Here is a 21,573-nt window from a genome sequence, read left to right on the forward strand (position 1 = left end):
CACTCTTTCCTTATTCTTGATACATTTTAACCCTGTTTACATATGAAACTAAGGGGTCGATGGAGTATATCACAGCACCCATATGCAGAATTTCACCACGTATCTGAAACATGTAAACTTTCTTATGAAAGGCGTGTGCATACATTTTAATTAATGGGATACTTTGCAAACAATTTTGATTTTTCATCACTTTAGAAAGGTATGTGGTCAGGTTGGTATGTTCGGAATTGGTAACGAGGATTGTCCTACTCATGAAACCTCAGCTAGTGACATCTATTTTAGACTAAAATCTATGGCTATGTTTTGTACCAATGATGTTCATTTTAGTTAAGGCGCATACGTGGCCAAAACAATGCTACAGAGAAGGGAAGAGGTGGGGCTGAGCAGCAGAATCTTTGGTTGGCATTGCAAATGAAATGCTGTTGGTATACATTGGATGCCTCACTGATTTTCTTTTTTTGTGTTCTGTCACTCAACATGTTTTCATCTGCCGATATGCCCCAACGCAAACACGGATAAGGAAAGGAGCAGTCACGCAGTGCCTTGCACTTGTCTTCATCCCTATCCTAGTCTAGTCTCATATCTTAGTCCAAGTTTCTCATTTTAGCCCCTACTCCTAATCTTTGTCCTGGTACCTCATACTTGCCTCTCATCACGGTCCAAGGCTCCCACCCTAAACTTAATAGCTTGTCGCACATCCTAGTACCTCATCACGCATCCTAATCCCTTTCCGGGTCTTTTATCGTAGTTCTAGTCGCTAGTGCCTCATCCTAGTCTGTCACCCACTTCCTACTTACTCATCCTAGCCCCTTTTCCAGTCCCTCATCTCTACTCCTGTTTGCTTCTGCAGTGCTAGTCCCTATTTCGAATCTCATGCCTTGGACCCTTGCCATAGTCATATGTCCTAGTCCCTCACTGTGGTGCTAGTCCCTAATTCCTTTAGGCTGTCAGCACTGGAAAACTAGGTTTCCCCTTAGTCTTTGTTGCCAGGTACCTTATTGTACCACGCATAGGGGTCTTTTAATTTTTATGACCATAGAGATCCTCTAAGGATTTTTGGTGTGCCTAGGATGAACTGGTGGCAGCAATTTACTTTACTGGTATTTGTACTTCTTTTTATTAAACCATACCACACTTATCATATTCGGTCCCTGAGGATGGCCAGTGCCGAAAATGGCTGTGCCACAATGTCTTTTGTTCTGTTCTTTGGCCATCCTGTCCGTAGCCTTCACCCAGGTTGAGCTGACCTGGGACTTCCTTATTTGGGCATGAGCCTCTTGCAAAAACAGCATCTTTAGCAGGCTCCTGCATGTCACGTGTGCTATTGCCCCGGACAAAGACTGGGACTGTCTCGTCTCAATCTACACTACTGGTGCCAGGATGTCTGGTGTGCCTGAATGAGTAAGACCACTGTGAGCTATGATTGGCCCATGCCTGATGTGCATGCAAGAGAGCAGATCTTCCATTGGTTATCCCAGATTTGAGAGCGAAATAAATCTTGGATAAGAGAAGGGGCTCTGCATCCATTCCCAGTCGATTAACTGAAGTTCACTCCAAACTACAGGAGGAGCCAAGTATTCACAAATACTGAAGTAGACTCATGGAATCGCTGGAGTAGCACTGGAAGTTTTGGCACCCTGAGCCCTCTGCTGTCCCATCAGACCCCTGCTTTTGTCATCAATCCTGAAGGCCTGGAGTAATGGGAACAACTACTCTCGGCACCTCCTGATTATCCGCCAAAAGAGCCTTCTCAGAAGTGTTCCTAGGCCGTCCAGTGAACTGACCAGCTCTACCACGGGGTATCACATAGGAGTGCCGCTGTCTCGAGTTGACACTCAAGACTTGGGGAATCCTTAGCTTGTGGTCCTCGGCCCTCTCCTGCTCAATGTTTTAGTCCTAGCTCCTCTGGGTCATGAACAAAGAGGGTGCGCCATGCTGCAAGCCTTTGTGATTCCTACGTCATTATGCTGTGGTGGCGGTCGCTGTAGGTGCTTTGCCTATCTGCCTTCCTGTGTCCTGAAACCTGCTGCATTAGAATTTACTTCCTCTCTTCTTCGTGAGCTGAGAAAAGGCTACTGGCCCATTACAGACAATCGCCCTGTCCCACAGCCGCTGAAAGCCTAATCGCAGAGAAACTGCCATGGGCGGTGAGTACTTGTTTCACTTACCCGTGGCCCCTGGTACACTGGAATCCTTTTACGCATGAGAACCCCTTAAAAGATCCTCACTTTGGCAGGGCTATCCTGCACTCACTAGCGATTCCTGAACATCGACTGTTGCTCTGCCTGCTCCCCGAATAAAGGGACTTTATTCTTCATCAGTTCAAGCCCCTTCCTGAACTGCTACAGCCCCCTGAAGAGGTACCGCTTTAGCTCTTGACCACGACCACATGTTATATAAGCACTGCTGTTCTGTTGAGCGCAAGTTTCCCCTCTTCGTAGGTTGGACTGCTTAGGTTAGGGTTTAGATTCTGAAGATCGCCCAATGAAATAACTGTGTTAACACCCATTCTATTACAGGTTGTGGATGTGTTTTCCCCCATCATGCATTAGGCTATAATTAATTGTATATATGTAACATAGTGATAAGCTGGTGTGGTAATTGTTTCTTATTACTGTGGTTATTCGTGTTTGATTATAAGGCCTATAATAAATGTATATGTATTTTTGATATACACCTGTCTAAGAGTAATCTGTGGCTCGTTACTTACTGTGTATGCTCATTGTGGGCTTCCGATCACTCTCATGCCTCCTGAGACCTACATTGATTGGTCTGGCTTGTCCAGAAGGTTCCCCTTTTCCACTAAACTAGGGTGGCCTCCTAAACCTCTGGCCATGAGGTCAGAGTTTGGAAATCCATCTTAACACTTACGTTATGCCCCCACATAAATGAGCCCCTTAGTGTATCTCCTTACCTCATGTTTTGCTTTACTACCCTTACGCTTCCTTTTCCAATGCTTTACAACACCAACCCTTCCTGCTGCTCCTCGAAATGTATTTTAGCGAATTAGCATGTTACAAAACTTCAACATTAAGTTAAAAAGAAATCTCGGATGGATGAAAAGCAGAGTGTGCGCCTGAGGATGGGTGTGAATCTGTGAGATAGGTGCCACTTACAATGGATTCCTGCTCGGTGCAAACATCAAGCATATTCCATAGCAATCCATTGGTTTTATGCAAGCATGATAATGTCTTGCTGGCCGAAAATCTGACGAATTTGGTAGGAGGATTCGAGAAGCTTTAAGTACGTTTGTATCCATCCAGTAAAATGAGGGGAAATCTGGCAAGTCTGGAAAAGTTTTAAAGTGTACTGCCACTTTGTCAGAACCACTACTCATAAATGTCTCCTTGAGGCATTAAAGATGGTCTAGCAATGAAAGGGAAGGGGGAGTAAAAAAGAGATATTAACCAGGGATTGCAAAAGTGAAATCTCCTTATTTTAGCATTATTTGTTTTGTTTACATTGTGCAAACCTACTTGCAATGAGCACTGCAGCGCTCCCGACTGAACACGAGGTGCAGTGCAGAGTGTGGGATGAGAGGCTGGATTGGTATAAGAAAACCAAAACCAGGTTTGGTGGAAGCAAGGGCCTATAACTGGGACGTACTGGTTAGACCAATATACAGTTGAACTTGCATATTTATATCACATTACGCATATTTACAATGTGTGGCAAATCAAGATGGTGAGGATTTGGAATCCCGGTCTCAAGTTTAAGGGAGGGTGGCATCTACTTTGATGCCAATAAAATTCTGGTGTAACGCAGGATGATGGGGTCACCCTAAACAGAGTGGTGAGCGAGATTTCATAACAATATAAACAACAAAAAACCTATACACAATAGGCAGTCATATAAGAACACGCCTAAAAGATAAAGGCAAATAAGCCTGCCACTATATAAATACAGACGAGGGAAAAAAGACCTAGTCATATAAATCATTGAAAGAATTCCAAATAGCCACGTATCATGTTGCTGCTTAAAATGAAAGGACACTTTCTCCCTGCTGGAGAGGATCGACAGGCTGTGAAGCAAGTCGTCAACAGTGGGCCTAACACCGCTCTTCCAATGTTTCAAAATATGCTGCCCTATAGATCCAGTAGAGCTTACCAGCAGGCAAGTTAATGTCAGCCGGGAATAAACCCAGCACACATAAGATAGGCGTGTAAAGAAGGGAGAGACACAGCACACGATTTATACGTTGAAGGATATCCCCACAAAACGACTGAACTTTCTGACATGACCAGAACATATGTAAGTGGTACCCGCTACGCTTTTGCAATTCCAACGTAAACCATCTTGGCTTAACGTACAGGACAACAACGACCCTGGGGACTAGCAAATGCAACATGAACCAACTACGTAGAGTATGCAACGTGAAATCCACATGGTACTGCCTTAATTTTGGAAAGCCAAAGCCACCTAAATGCACAGGTCTCAGAAGGATATCCCTCGGGAATCTTTGATCACCCACCTTCCTCTCAAAGGAATCTATTAAACAATGTATTTACATCCTGTACAAGCTTACTCGAAAGCGGAACTGGGAGCAATCTAAAGACATTTATTTATTTATTTATTTATTTATTCGTATTTGTTAAGCGCACAGAAACAGCCCTTGAGCATCGTGGCACTGGTTACAATAAAAAGCGATACTTACTTAGTTACATACTAGAGGCATACACGCATGCAGATTTCGACAATAGAAAAACATTAGCAACGTGTGTATGTTTGGCTGTGGATAGAGGAGGTTTAGTTGAAGAGAGAGGTTTTGAGTTTTTTTCTAAAAGCTGTGAGTGAGCATTCTGCTCTTAGAGCGTGAGGGAGATTGTTCCAGAGTCTGGGTGCTATGTAGGGAAAACCCCGACCTCTTGCTGTAATCTTGTTGATGTGTGGTACTGTGAGTTGGTTGGTGTAGCAAAGTCTTGTAGGTCTGGATGAGGCAGGTCTGTGAATAGTGTCTGAGAGATAAGGTGGTGCAGTGTGATGGATGCATTTGTGGGTAGTGGTCATAACCTTGAAGGTGATACGTTCTTTGACAGGGAGCCAATGAGCGGATTGTCTTGCATGTGATATGTGGTCCCTTTTGGAGATGCTTAAGGCTGCTCTCGGAGCGTTATTTTGAGTGACTTGAAGTTTGTTTAGATTTTTTTCAGATGTGCCGTCTAGGAGTGCGTTACAATAGTCAAGTTTTGCACCTATGGTAGATCTTGCTATTGATGGGCAGTTTTCTTTGGTGAGGAATGGTTTGATGGTGTTTATGAATTTGGTGCTTAGCGCGGATGCAGTGACAATGGCATTGACTTGTTTGTCCATAGACAGGGTTGCATCAATGTAGACCCCTAGCGTTTTTACAGAAGATAGGACTGGGATAGTGCTGTTGTCATTGTTAAAATTGACATAGAGACTATCTAGCCTGGCAAGTGTAGACTTTTGGCCAAGGATCAGGATTTCAGTCTTATCCCGTTAAGACATAGGCTGTTAGTGACCATCCAGGCTTGAATAGTTGCGTATATGTGTTTTAGGGCCAGGGCGTCTGTGTGGTATGAGACATATAACAGTTTGGGGAGCAGAGTCATTTTAATTGTGCTAGTTTGACCCCAGATTGCCAAATTCAATCTTTGTCATTTAAGACACAACATTGCAATCTCTGTAACTTTAAGCCTGATGTTTAGATCAAGGAGTGAATCAATACCTAAATATCTAAAACCACCTGTAGGCCAAGCCATCCATCCCACATCAAAGAGGCTCCTATGGAACGAAGACGAACTTGGGAAGATCAGTGTCTTGGCGACATTAACCTTGTAATCATAGACTTTGCCAAACATCTGCAAAGACAACACGGTTCTGAAAGCAACACTAAAAGGTCATCAGCGTATAAAAGCACCTTGGGGGTACAGCTGACAAATTAAATTCCCCTTATACCCTGTTACACTCTAAGCACAGCAGCAAGTGGCTCTATAAATAAGTCAAGCAGCAAAGGAGATAAAGAGCAACCCTTGTGCCTACCTCTCTCGGTGGCAAAGGGTTCTGACGTGAAGCCATTGACAGTCACCACAGCCTTTGCTCTGTTTTATAAAGCATTAAAAAGCTGCAATAATCGTGGCCCACAGTTTACCTTAAGCAGGACCTGGTGGAGATATGTCCAATTTACCCTGTCAAACACTTTCTCAGCATCAATGCTGACTGCAGCATAAGATTCAGCAGAATGTTTACCAAAAATGAACAACATTTAATAACTCCCTCAAATTATCATAACTATTATTCCATAAACAAACCCTGTCTGATTTGTATGGACCAGCTTTGGCAGCAAACTATTAGGTCTTCTAGCGTACATGTTTGCCAAGAGTTTAACGTCTGTGTTGAACAATGATATTGGGTGAAAATTAGCACAGTCGGAATGACCTTTACCCGGCTTAGGAATAAGAGTAATCAATGCAGCCTGCTTAGAGTCTGGAACCGCTTTGTCTCTGCTAATGTCCGCATACACCTGCACCAAAAAGGGGAAAAAGCACGACTAAAGGTTTTATAGTATTCAATCGGCGGTGGCGCGCACGCGTGTAAGTCCCGTGAAGTCCCGCTTTGCCGCGGACCCTGCTTCCAGCGTTTCTTTTTGTGGATCCTTGGATTTTGGACTGTTAAACTACAAGCCCCAGCAGGCTCAACTGCAATAAGGGCTGAGCGGAGCTATATAAGCTCAGGGGCGCGCGCACCGCGCGCGCGCACCCGTGTAAGTCCCGTGAAGTCCCGCTTTGCCGCGGACCCTGCTTCCAGCGTTTCTTTTTGTGGATCCTTGGATTTTGGACTGTTAAACTACAAGCCCCAGCAGGTGAAAAATAAAGGGAGAACAGTTGATTGTGCAAAGGATTAATTAGCTTTAAAGCTAAGAACAAGACTCTAATATACTTCTCTCCTTGTTTAGGCTCAACTGCAATAAGGGCTGGGCGGAGCTATATAAGCTCAGGGGCGCGCGCACCGCGCGCGCGCACCCGTGTAAGTCCTGTGAAGTCCCACTTTGCCGCTTCGCCGCGGTGACGCGGTTATCGTGGGAGAGCTAGGTTTTAAGAATTCCATGATTAAATATTAATACTGGTTTTAAAGTTTTTAAAAGCAAAGAGAGGCATTATCGTGAATCAAGTAAGTGTCAACTATGCTCACCCTTAGATCTGGTATGCCTTGTGCGGAACGTGTGCGTGCCTTATTGGAGTCTACCTCAAGAGATAGCCCAGCGTTTTCTTCAAAAACGACGCGTTCTTTTGTTAAAAGTGCGCCTCTGGAGATGCGAACAAAGAAGAAAAGATCACGACTTGACTTTGTTACAGGTGACCTGAGAGACTACGGATTTGATGTTGGTCGATCTCCACGTCCTGTGGCTCGAATTGCTGAATGTAATAATTTAAGTGTATCAAATGTCGAGGCGCATCCCTTTAATAACGAATAAGCGGGTTCTGCTATCCAGCAAACTGCTCTTAGCCCACGGTTGTCTCAGGCCACAAATGTTGGTAATGAGCACGGAGAGCAACATTGTAATATCTCTCTATCGGACTCAATGATGCTGCTGAACGCCCGCTCAGGAGTTGTTAGCTTAGCACCTCTATCTATGCAGAAGCAAGAGTCTGTTGCTGTTGAAGACAATGCAATTATAGAGTTGGAGTCATCGGACTCTTGTTTTGTGGCCAAAGATGACGAATCTGACCTTTCTAAATCCCCTGTTTTATTTAAAAATGGAGATATTTCAGAATCAGAAAGCTCCATCTCATTTATTCCACCGACTCCGAGGAGACTAAATAGTGATAGTTCAGCTGCAAGCCCGACTTTGGTAATAAAGAATGCAGCTCCTGTAACATTAGAAGCAATGAATATGGCCCTGATGTCCCTCGCTAAATTATTTGAAGTTTTAGATTCAAAGATTAACTCATTACAAAATAATGTTGAATCTATCTTGAGGTCACAGAAGGCTTAGGGTTTATCTTTGGCCCAGAAACAAGAGTGTGATGTCGATCAGATAGAACTCCTCTCTAAACAGTTAGGTGAGTTGGTGTCATCATGTAATAACATTGGAGACCAAGTGGACAGGAAATTGAGCTCATCTAGAGCCGAGAAAAATATGCAAAAGTTAAAGACCGCGGTGCCTTTTGTTGAGGGTATTATACGAGAAATATCAGTAGAGGAGGTGGGGCTGGTATCTGTGGTGTCACAGTCAAGCCCTTATGTGGGAACAGCCAATGTCGTTGGTAAGGATGTAAGGGGTCAAGGTACTGTGAAGCTGACTAAGTTGGCGCCTATATTTGATCAGGTGGTGTTATGTGAAGAGGAACCTGAGGACCCTAATGCTGTTACCTCCAAAATAAGTGACGAGCAGCAGTCTAAAGGGGCTTATACAATATTTGCTAAAAATGCTAAAGGGTTAGCCCACCAACAGAAGGAAAATGTGAAGAAATCAAAAAATCAGAAGTCTAGGATAACTCCTTCGAGTGGGAAAACAAAACAATTCTTTAAATCCCTGTCTAAACCGGATAGGGGCGCTTTGATAGCTTCTGATGCAATCTTAAAAAAATATCAGAACTTATCACAAGAGCGACAACGAGTGAAGAGTGGGGGGTTGGACCCCCTCGATGTGATCCCCCCGCATGCTCCCCTAAATGAGCTGGTGCAAATAGCGGAAGATCTTGAGAGCGAATCTTCAAATGTGACAGATCGGATCCCAGCTTTAAGGGCCCCGAAGAAAAAGCAATTGAAAGATGCTAGAGTATCCAACTCAATACCTAACACTCAAGATCTTAGAAAGGCAGTGGATGAGTATATGGCCCAATTTCATCCTGAGCCATCTCTGACTTACCCACTGTCCAGGGTCCTAATTCCAGCAGCAAAAAAGCCTGAATTAGAGGTTGATGAGAAAATAAACACTGGGAGGGCTGCAGATAATCAACTAATAATACCATCTAGAAATGTTTTGCCAGTAGCAGATTTGACTCCTGATACTCAAGATAGTCTACAAAATAATATTTTAACTACAATCAAAGACTGTCTAGTTGCTCTGACCTCAGAACAAATGACTCTTAAATCATCTATGAAGGCAATGAGCTGTAGTCAGTCTGACCTGGCAAAATCTTGTGATGAAAGATCTACCTCTAAGAAGGTTTCGTTCAAATCTCCAGTCGAAGAGACCAAACATTATCCGCCTATAGAAACACCTAGTATTCAGAGTCGCCCTGGCTCCAAAGGAATATCTAAGAGCAAATTGCCCCCCCAGTTATTTGCCTTGTTTCTTAGCTGTCGTGAGGGCTCCTTCCCCAAGTACACCATGAATAGACGAAGTATAATGCAAATATTCTCGGATGTGCCCAGTTTAGAGGACATCTCCTCTAGGGATGTAGTACAAGTAGAGTTTCCAGATGACAACGATCCAACGGTGTCCTGTTTGTGGTTGGGATCCCGTGTCATCTATAACATTATTTGGTCTGCTAGATCTGATCTTTTTGATCTGGGTTTTAACCTAATTCCAACCACAAAAGAACCCCTGGTATCCGCGACTGCTTGCAAATCTACTAGTCAGGTTATTAGTGATGATGGCAATTCAGCTAGGGGTTGTAGTTGTGGAAAAGCATAACTAAGAACAGGTGAATGTGCTGCGCGAACCCAGAAATTTGTAGTTATGAGCTGGAATACCAGGGGACATAAACACCTGCTAAATAATATGAGTGGTTGTTTGGAAGAATGTGACTTAATTCTTATGCAGGAAACATAGCTAACTGCCCCACTATCATGGGACAACCATTATGTCCATTTGGCTCCAGCGATTAAGGGACAAAAAGGTAGACCTATGTCAGGGATGACAATTATCACTAAAACGACCACGACAAATACAATCTCAGATGGTCCTAACCCAAATGCCTATTTGCAATGTTCCATAATAATGTTTCATAAATTGAAATTTCTTGTTATAAACATATACTGGAACCCAATTGCAATTATAACAACTACCTTTTTTAATGATTTGAATGCATTGATAGAAAATACTATAACCACCACAGAGATTGCGCATGTGATACTAGCAGGGGACCTGAATCTTCATCTGTTGGAATCAACTAAGAAAAGAAATACGGATAGAGTCTCCCAATGGTTGGTATTTATTGACACTTGGGATTTAATAATGCTAAATGGAGCTGTTGATTCTGACAATCCACCATCTTTTACTTGGACTTGTGGGGGCCAAAATGCTACAATTGATTATATGTATGTTGACCGAAAGCTATTTGAGAAAATATCCGAGTTCAAGGTTATTCCAACTATAGTAAGTGATCATTGGATGTTGAGGGCTGAGTTTTTACTCCAGGTTGTGATTGAACCTCGATACTGTCAGCATCAACTGAATGGTCTGGTTATAAATCCTCAACGGAACAGGCTATTATGGACAAGCGAGGGACTACACGCTTTTGCGGCCAGTGTAACAAATGACCATCACTGTTTGTTGAGAGGTATTGACTCATCTAATTATCATGATAAAATGCACCTTTTTGCCTCCACTTTGTCTACAGGTTTTGGTAAGGACAATAAGTCTCATATCCATGTATTTGATCAGGGCATCAGAGAGAGAAAAGCACAGTACCGAAAACAGAAAAGGCAGTTAGCCCTTCTACCAGTACACTACCGAGAATCTGCGTTACGCAAACTGAAGACCAATTATAGGAATTGGGTCCGGGGTAACAAGGCAGCTTTGTTCCAATATGATGGTGAAAAGTGGTTACAGGTGGCTAAAACCAAAAATACCTCGCAAATTTGGAAATTGTTAAATAATGGAGTAGCTGGTACCCAACTAGCAACTCAACTTAATGGTGTGTCGGAGAAGAAGTGGGTGACCTATTTCTCTGACATATATGATCTTCCAAATAATAGAAAAATCTCACAACCAAACTCAGAATTAAGCAATCCATCTTTCCAAATCAATTTTGATCGAGAAGATGTATTGTTTTATATAAACAAAGCAAGTTCATCAAGAGCTCCCGGGCCAGATGGCCTGTCAAATTTTGTATTAAAACAGAATCCGGAATTATGGGCATCTATTTTGTATGATGTTTTTCAAACTGTGCAAATTAAACAAGCAGTCCCTCCATCATGGTGTAAGGCCATTACGGTACCAGTCTATAAGAGGGGAGATCGAGCGAATCCAGCGAGTTATCGTCCGATTTCTCTTCTTGATGCCCCGGGTAAGATCTTTAGTAGAATTATTCTGAGAGAGCTCAACAATTGGGCGTCAGAAGAGAATCGGCGAGACCCATTTCAAACTGGATTTGTGGCAGGTCTTGGCACCATTATTAACATTACGACTCTTAATGCAATTAAAGAACTGTATGCATCAAGAAATCAACCAATTTATCTCGCTTATGTTGATTTTAGAGTAGCGTTTGACTCCGTAGATCGGAGTCTGCTACTTGAGAAATTGTTAAAATTTGGATGTCCTTCTTCGCTTGTCCATTTAATATACTTACTCCACTCTAATACTTCAATGAAAGTTAAATTGAATCTAGAAGGGCTATTGTCTGAAGAGATTCTAACCCAACGAGGCCTGAAACAAGGATGTATCCTTGCTGCCACACTGTTTAATTTGTTTATTCTAGATTTAGGCAATGAATTCAATATTGTAGTGAATGATGCTCCTAAACTAGGGAACCAGATCATTGCATGGCTTTTGTATGCAGACGATTTAGTCCTCATCTCGCAAACGCCGAGTGGCCTACAAAACATGCTTGATAAATTAGATCAATATGTCACCAAGAATAATCTGACTTTGAATCTGGTAAAAACTCAAGTGATGGAATTGGGGAGATTTAAGCCAAGATTAAGGAAACAGTATTGTTGGTTTCTGAATAAACAAAAGCTGAACGTGGTGAACGAATACAAATACTTGGGCGTTCTATTCAGTAATTCTCCCACAAATAAGCCCCAAAGAGACAGTCTAAATGGTAAACTGACCACATTAATATCACAAGCCAGAATTTTGCAACATAAGTATGGTAAGTTCTCATGTAAGCATATTCTTACCTTCTATCAGCAAAAGGTACTTCCCATTATTACTTATGGATGTGAGGCTTGGCTACCTGTGGAGGCTTGCTATTGGAACAAATTTGAGGCAAAATTTTGGAAGAAAGTCTTGAATCTCCCAAACTCTAGTCCAACAGCATTGCTCCGCTTTGAGTTGGGAATTTTATCAGTAAATATACATGCTTCGTGGAAGAGATGCTGTCTATTTAGAAAATGTGTGTTAGGCCTGGTAAGTAATGGTATACTGAAGATTCTGGCAGATTATCTAATACGTTCAGTACATCTATTTCCATCAAGCTGGAGAGCGGCGGTTATGTCCGATTTGACGGAAGCAAATATCACATTAGACACTTTACTAACTAATCCCTCTAAAGCCAAAATTAAATTATACCAACTTGATTGGCATATAACCCAACAAGATTGTCTAAAATTAAAAGATTTTGATAGAGCTCTGTTTGGGCATAAACAATTCCGCCAAACTGTGGATTATTTACTAAAATGCCCCTCTCACAAACTCAGAAACCAAATACTGAGGTTCCGCCTGAATCTTTGGCCGACCAAACAAATTTTGGCAAGAAGGGGAATCATTAAGTTGGATGAATCATTTTGCCGATTTTGTAATGATAAACTATCTAAAGAAAGTTTGAAACATCTATTAATAGAATGTGCGGCTTTAAAAATGCAGAGAAAAGACATTATTGATAAATTAACGAGACACCACTATATAAGCCGCTCAAATGATGAACTATGGAATGAGCTATTTGCGACTCCAAAAATCACAGTAAGAATAGCCACTATTCAATTCCTAAATAAGCTTTTATGTCCAATTTGTCCCAGTAAGTAATCGATTGCTCTCCTTGTTTTGATTATAAGATTATTCATGTAAGTCACATGTGTTATTGTTCGATGTTTTAATTGGTTACTTGGCATACCTTGCCTTTTTACTGTATGTTTTTTTTAATATTTTGTATAAAAGTAATTTTGTTTGAAAGGTTAATCTAATTAGCCAAATCAAACCAAATAAAAAAAAAAAGTATTCAATCGGGAATCCATTTGGCCCTGGACACCTCTGAGATGTCATGACCTCCATAGAGTCTATGATCTCTTGAAGGGAAACCTCTGCATCATGATAGAGCTTATCATGTTCTTCCAGTCTAGGAATATCAAAAAGACTAAAATAATCAGATACCTCTGACTCCGTAATATGTCCATCATCACTGTATGGGGACGCATAAAACTTCTGAAAAGTCTCACAGATATCCTCATTCCTCCTCAAAATTGATCCTTCAATTCATAATGCTTTTTTTCAACTCTAAAGTCATTAAAGCAGCATCCAACATTACCAATCAATATTACATAAAGTCATCAGAAAAGGGAAGAATCTCAAAAGTAAAATACATATTAGAATGCATAGAAGGTTAGGAATCACAACCATTAAACAATTCATGGATCTCATAAAATCAAGGTGCCCCAGTCTCATATTGTGTGAGCGTGATCCTCTTTAGTCTCACTCTCCATGCCCACACAAGATACTTACAACTAGCATTGTTGCAAATACATCACTTGAATTGAGGCAAGCAGAAATTACCTCATTGGTTGTTTGACAACCTTGGGTAAAAAATAGTTGCCTCAAGTATCGTTCCCTGAATTGAAGTGTTACCGGGCATGTCAAAAGGAAGTGGACCATGTTTTCATTCACATTTCCACACATTGGGCACGCAGCAGATACATTTTGATTCCAATTATGGCAGAGTCGTAGCCTGCTGTACAGAGCTCTTTCTGATTTTGGAAAGACATAATCTAAATAATGTTCATAGCCCTCTGTCTTTTTTGTGCTACAGTAGCATGTGAACAATGTGGATCTTACCACCTTAGCATGAGTCTCCTGCCCACACATTACCAATGCAGCAACCTGTATCACTGCCTTGCTGGATTTTGTCATGCTGCTAGGGTTCACCCAATACTCTCACAGACCCAAGTCTCCTAGCAATCCCTTGATGTGCACAACCCATGGCAGTGTTAGACCCCCTGACTGATTAGTCACATCCATCAAGGCATCTTTGTATATTTGAAATTTGCAGTTTGACCACAATTGAACTCAGTAATAAATGGGTTGCAATTGGCATTTTAGTGTTATCTGCTGCATCCCTGTTTCTAGGAATACAGGCAGATTAGGCACGGATGATGATAACACCAAGATGTTTTTGAGATATTATTTTCGTCAACAGCAAGTGAACTAACACCTGTATGCCCCCACAACTCTGCCCCATACATAGCGGCCTGTCTCGCCTGAGCTTTATAAGCTTCGAGCGAGACACTCACTGCACCATTGCCCTGTTCGGCCGTGTATTGTGAGAGGGCTCCACTATGCCTGACCAATGTTATCCTTGCCTTGTCTACATGCACTTTTCATCTGCAGGATGACGTTACCACCACTCCCAAGTAATCGTATGAATCAAATTATTAAATTGAACCCTTATCCATCACCATCCTGGGGCCTCTAGGCTTATTCCTAGTGCTGACACAAAAAACCATGGATTTAGTTTTAGACACATTAAGTGCCAGTCCATTTTCCCTAAAGAATTTCCCCCGAATTCCCAATTGTTTGCCTGCACCGATAGGAGTTAATGATAATAAAACCGCGTCATCAGCAAACAACAGGGCCGGCATCTTATCGCTAGCTAGAGTGGAGACATCAGTTTGGGAAGCCAAGAGCTGGTTGAATAGTCTGTTAAGAAAGATACAAACTAACTTGGGGAACGGTACGCACCCCTAGTGTACCCCTTTCTCAAATGTTAAAACTTCTTGTGGTGCTGCCATTCATGCCCCAATGGACCACTGCTGTATTTCCCGAATACAGCTTCTGGATAGCATCCAGAAGCTGTGCCGGAATTTGCAGCTGTGTCAAATGACATCTGCAGGTCTACATAGGTCTCAGACCTTCACAGCGTACTTGTCACAAACAAATCTTAAATGCGAGCTCTGATCAACAGTACGCAGTCCACCACAGAATCCTGCCTGATGATGGTTAATAATATGATAATATCTTCAATCCAGGACCCCAGGTGGGCGAGTATGGCTCTTGCGTAAATGTTGCCCCCCCCCGCACCCAGCAACGATATTGGTCAATAATTAATGGGGAGTTCTTGTGCCCCCTTTTCGTGGATTGGCAGTATCTTGGCCCGGGTCCATGATTCTGGTACTACATTGTGTGTCAATATGGCATTAAATATCTTGGTCAAATAGGGTATCCAAATTACTGGTTCGGTAGCATACAAGTCTATTGGGACCTTGTCCAGGCCTGGGGCTTTCCACAACTTCTGGCTACGTTGGGCTCTACCTACTTCCTCATGTGTGAGCACAAGCGGTAAATGATCACATACAACCTCATTCAGGCTATGTAACCCAACCTATCTGGTAGCATCAGGTGACCTTCTTTCTACCTTAAATAATCCAGAGAAATGTTCTACCAAAGTCACTTCAGTGATATAGCCATGAAAAGTGGCATGCCCATTGTTATGCCCTGCCCTCATTAGACTCCAAAGGCCCTTGAATCCCATTTGGCTATCGCCATTAGCAAGCCATCCCAGTTACTCTCGCACCAGGCCCTTTTCTGAGCCCTTAAGAGTTTTTGATACTCTATTCTAGCTTCCCGCAGATTAGTAGTACCAAGTGTACTTCGCGTACAAGCCTCACTTACCAAGTTGCCTTTGGCATGGCTGCACTCTAAATCGTACCAAGTAGTCCTGACCTCCATGGATTTTCGGACCAGTTTCTGCCGCCTGGAAAAAAGGGCCACAGTTTCCCAGTCAATCATTCATGTAGATTATCTAGGGAGTAGGTTCCTGTAGGTCCTCAACGGCAAACTCATCCAACAAAGGAATAATATCCTAGTACACTAGGGGCAAGGTACTAACTAGATAGAGGTTTCCCCATTTTATGTTACACCTTGCATGACCACTAAATGCCATTGGAAGACCCACCTACATATTCGAGGAGTCACCAAAAATCCAGCTGGCCCATGAAAGATCCCTTTACCTCCAAAGCAAGGGTATGGTTTTCGCTTTTAACTCTACGCTGAACGTTAACATTTGTAATTAAATTTCATGCTTCAATTTTTAACAGAATATCATTGATTCAGCTTTGGGGCTGTTCATTTTCAAAAGTGGGCATCACCGGGTCATCCCCGGGGAAACACCCATTGAAGGCCCTAAGATTGGCAGGAAATATGAGGGTTGCAACTTCCTCTGCATTCCTATGCTGTCTCGTTGGTTTCAGGGAATTGAGACCAGCTATCCCGCAAAAACTATTTTCCTCATCAAGGACAACACCCATGCACTCCAAGGGCTTGTACTGGAAATTCAAATCACCCATAACTAGGATCCTCATCATGCCAGGTGCACTGGTTCGCCACGAGTGAATACACTGATTGTTTTTGCTATAAGATCTACACCTGCTACAGGGATGCCCCTATTATAAAGATGTATCACGATGATCATGGAATCATCCTTGAGTTTAAAGTGCATTTGCAATAAGTCAGGGCTCCAACACCTGTATCGATCTGCATAATGCCACATACACCCAGGTCCGCAACCCCCCGGTCGGACGACCCTTTTTTTCCTTGCGAGCTGGGATTGCGAAGGTAGCATACTCTTGCAAATGCAGGTCCTCAAGTGCCATGTTTTCTGCAGACTGATAATCCCATGTCCCCGAATAAAACTCAGCCAGTCATCATCAATCAAGTACTTATTCACGCCAGCGATATTCCAGGATATGACAGCACCCCTTGCCTTTGACGATCGAGGCTTCCAGGACTTTGGTGCGTTCCATCTTCCACCACCACAGCACTTATTTTCTGCAGTACCCTCACCGACGGTACTGGCTCCTTGTCCTGGTGACCATCACATCAATCCACAATATTCCCAGAGGGCTCCCGGCTTAACCTACTCTGGAGCCTAGTGTGCCCATCCATAGGGGGTTCCACACCCTCACAGCCAGTGGCATGTGCTCCCATAATAACCTGTTATGTAGGTTTTATTGGAACGGCTTGGATGGATGCGTTCCCCCCTACCGTCCCAGAGGACAGCGGGCTGGGAGCTGACAGGACAAACCACTGTCACCCACCCAGGCAGCATCATAGGATCGGTATCAGCAGAAAAGAATCAGGAAACAAACACATGCACAAAAATGCCGAATGACGATCAAGGGCAGCAGGGGTTGTGGCGGTGTTCCCCAAACCTCTTGATCGACATTATGGGTATTCGGATGGCGGGGGTGTCCCCCACTTCCTTACAAAGGAAAGCGGGGACAAAGAGTTTTTGTTTTTTAAATTAAAAGAAAAGCACCTTGCAGCGAAAGTTCTGCCTCTCAATGGGGAGGCAGAACACACGTTGCAGGGTCGACGTAGCAGTGAAGGGGCACAGGTAAGTTGGGCACCAGGGGTAAGTATGGGTGTTTTAAGGGTTAGGGGGTTGGCCGGAGCGGGGATGGCGGGCGGTAGTAATGTGTGTGATTATTTCCATTGTGAACATTTGGAATTTGTCATTTCGGATTTGAAATTGCATAATTGAAATAATCACGTATATCGATAGGAACTCCCCCCAAAGCCTCCTGATGCTCCAAGGGTGGCGTCATTTTGATTCTAATGGCTAGATGGCATGGAGGTAAGGACCGCTGCTCCATTGCTAATATATTCTGGACCATCAAACCCTCCCAAGTGCAAATCGGTCCTTTTCTCTCCTCCACCACACTTTCTACCTGTTGCGTCCCCCAGGACTACATTCTATCGCCATGGCTCTTCAACACTTACCTGGCCCCTCTGGCCATCTTTGACTCCTGTCTCTCTCTCTCCATCCATCCATCACATGCCTTACCAAGAAGTTCAACTTTCAGCACCACCTTCTCAGGGGCATTCTACGTGTCCTCCCCTTTCCCCATAAGCTAAATGTATCCAGAGCACTGGTTCTCCCAAAGCTTGACTACTGCAATAGCCTCTTCCTCAATCTGCCTCTTTCCTTTCTTTGCCCCCTCCAACTAATCAGAATAGGACAGCAAGTCTTATCCTTGCCCTCAAGCCCAGAGACTGCATCTCTCCTGACCTAAAATCTCTCTACTGGCCCCTGGCAACCGTAAATATCAAATTCAAGACCCTCTGTATCATCCACAAGGCCGTCTGGGGCCTGGGACCTCTTTACATCCACCTTTCCCTCCCTAAATACCTCCCGACCACAGTCCTTCGGTCTTCTGGCTCCAACTCTCTGTAGGTCAAATGTTTTTCCAAGCAGAGAGTCAGAGGTAGATCCCTTTGTGCAGCTAGCTCCTCCCTTCTGGAATAACCTTCCTTTCCCCCACCGATTTGAGCTGGATCTTCTAAAGTTCCGGAAACTTCTCAAGAATTTCTTTTCTCCTCTTCCTTCCCTCTCCCCGTCCCACGCTAACTCTCCCTCTGCCGCTACAACTGGGGACCGGTCCCTTCAGAGTCATACAGGGGCCAGACCATCCCCCACCAGTTCCCCCTGTATCCTTTGCCAGCACTTGCCTCCGGGCTCCCTTTCCCAGACTAGCCCAACTTGTCCACCCTGCCCACTGCACTCTTCCTCCCTTTCACCTTTTTTTCCCCTTGAATTTGCCTTCTTGCCCCCCCCCCCAGCACTTCCCTGCCCCCTTCCCTGGAGGCTCCCCACTCCTGCTCTTCTCTCTGTACCCCCTGTCCCCCTGCACTTACCACCTTCTCAAGCACTTGCACAGTAGGATTGTCCCTTGTACCCCCCATCTTGTCTTGTGGCATCTGTAAACACTTGTTTAGTTTAGTTTATTTATTTGTATAGCGCTCCCAGCCCGTGGGCATCTGGACGCATTACTTGCATACAAGGTTACATATGGTACAGTGAACATGAATAACTTTAACATAATGCAGGAGATACATTAAGATTGAAGACGAGATTAACAGAATTTATAGGAGAACATTACATTGATGCAGAGATAATATTATTTACAAGTTAGGAGATGTACATTTGGCTAGGGTAAAAATACAGAATTTACATAGTTTGCAGGCCTGGTACATGATTAATGAAATATGTTTCCTGATTTCTTACATATCTCTCATTTTCTATCTAGGATTCTTGTTCAAGGAGTTATGTTTTGGTGTTCCTCCTAAATGGGTAGTAGGCCTGTTCAGTTCTTAGACGTAAGGGTGGGGTGTTCCATAATTTGGCTGCAAGGACTGGGAAACTGCATCATCCTGCCTTTTGCCACTTGAAACATGGGACGTTGAGGAAGTGTGCATGTGCCAATCGCAGAAGGCGGTCTGCAGTGTTGCGTGTGAGGTTTTTAGTCAAGTATCTTGGCGCTAGGTTAGCAAGACATTTGTGGGCAAGTGAAAGGGTTTTGAAGGTGATCCTTTGCTTGACTAATAACCAGTTCAGGTCACGTTTTACCTCTGATATATGTTGATATTTAGGGATATTCAGTGCAGCCTTGATGGCATTATTTTGCAGAGTTTGCATCTTTTTCAGGTTCTGTTGGCCAGTTCCAAGGTAAAGTGTGTTACAGCAGTCTAGATTGGAGAGTACTAGAGCTCTAGCTAGGGAGATGCAGTTGGGTGTATTGAGATATGGTCTGCAGGCCGTAATTAGCTTGCACGTGTATGCTGACGAGGATGCTGACGCGTTAACCTGTCTTGTTAGGTTTAAGGATGAGTCAATGTAGATGCCAAGGGTTTTCACATCCTTGGAGACCTTAATGGAGTTAACATCCATATTAAAAGCATTGAAATGTTCATCTAGTCTGTTGAGTTTGCACCTGGAGCCTAAGAGAAGAAGCTCCATCTTCTTGTCATTTAGACAGAGTCAATGTTTAGCCATCCAGGCTTGAATGATACTATAGATGTCGTTAAGTACTTTGGCGTCAATGTCATAGTCACCAGTGAGAGGTTTAAGTATCTAGGTGTCATCTGCATAGTTGATGTAGGTGACACTCAGATGGTCGAGGTCATCAAACAAGGACTTCGTAAATACATTGTAGAGGGTGGGAGACACGCAAGAGCCTTGTGGGACACCGCACATGATTGGTGCAGGGTCGGCTGAAGCTGATGGAGAGAAAACTCTCATTGATCTATTATTGAGAAAGGACTGGATCCATGTGGTGGCATCATCTGAAAAGAGTGCTGCTGACGTTAGGTGAGATCAAAGAATCATATGGTCTACTAAGTCAAAGGCAGCCGACAAGTCTAATAGTAGGAGGAGGACAAGTTTGCCTTTGTCTTTTAACTCCTCTATTTTCGTCTTTAAGTCAATTAAGGCCTCAGCCTGAAGCCTGATTGCCTATGGCCAAGGAGATTGTTAGTTTCTAAATGCTCTTGTATCTGCAGATAAGCTGCCCTATCAATAATTTTCAGGAGGTAAGGGACCGTAGTGATAGGTCTGTAGTTCATAGGGATATTTGGGTCAAGGGTTGGCTTTTTAAGTAGTGGAAGGACCCAGGCGTCTTTGAGGTTGTTGGGTACTGTTCCTGTTTTGAATTGCCTGTTAATTAAGGAGGTGATGAAAGGCGCCAGTTCTTTGGCTGCCTCCTTTATGATGGGTGCTGGACAGATGTCTCCCTAGAATCTTGAAGGTTTTACCTTAGTGATTATGTGTGCTACCTTCTTTGTAGTGAGAGGAGAGACATTGAAGAGTTTCATGGTTTTTGGGCTAGGCATGAAGGTGGAGGGTTTGGGGGCAGTATCTAAGATCAGATGTTTATTGGACTCAATTTTGTGTTGTAACATGGATATTTTGTTTAATAATGCTGGCTGTATGTTCATGCACCAAGTGGTGTCTTTGGTGCAAGTAACTGGTGGCGGAGCTGGGGATTACAACTCTGAGTACCTTAAAGAGTTCCTTGATATTGGATTTAGCTTGAATGATACGGGTATTAGAACTTTCTTTTTTAGACTGTAAGATTGCTTCTTTGTAATTAGCAGAGGCTGTTAGGAAGTTGTCTTTTTTAGCATCTGTTGGGTGGCTCTTGCAGAGAGCTTCAGCGTTTCTTTTAGCCTTGCGCAGTGATCTAATATGTGGAGTGAACCACAAGTTTAAGTGCGCAACAGGATTGGCTTTGCGTAATTCGAGTGGGGCGACGGTTCTTATGGCGTTGAGTACAGTTTGGTTAAACAAGTCCACTAGGACCGTGGGGTCTGAGTGTTTAATGTTGGTAGCATTGATGATCGGTTGTAGAAGTGGAAGCATCTTCTCCAGCATTATATTGTGAGTGTTCCTAGTTAGAGTGGGGGGGCTAGATTGTGGGTGTTGTTCAGATTACCTTCATCCTTAATCGTGAATAATATAAAATGATGGTCTGTCCAGGCACATGGTGAGTTAGATAGAATATTTATGTTGCAATTAAGGTCTGCTAGCCAGTCTGGAGTCCTACATTTATTATGGGTTGGATCTGAGATTCGGTGAGTGAAGCCTAGTTCTGTGATTGAGCTACCAAGGGATGAGGCCTTAGTGTCTTTTCCATCTTGGAACCCAAGGTTAAGGTCTGCGAGTAGCATAA

General features: G+C 43.4%; 1 protein-coding gene across 1 annotated transcript in view; it reads right to left on the minus strand.

Moving 5' to 3' along the window:
• The window catches only part of NFATC4 (nuclear factor of activated T cells 4), an 889,306-nt gene that overhangs the window by 184,105 nt on the left and 683,628 nt on the right, over positions 1 to 21,573 (minus strand). The gene's annotated exons all lie outside the window — the stretch shown is intronic.

The sequence above is a fragment of the Ambystoma mexicanum genome, chromosome 13 (genome assembly GCF_040938575.1).
Source record: "Ambystoma mexicanum isolate Mex_15411 chromosome 13, UKY_AmexF1_1, whole genome shotgun sequence".
NCBI lineage: Eukaryota > Metazoa > Chordata > Amphibia > Caudata > Ambystomatidae > Ambystoma > Ambystoma mexicanum.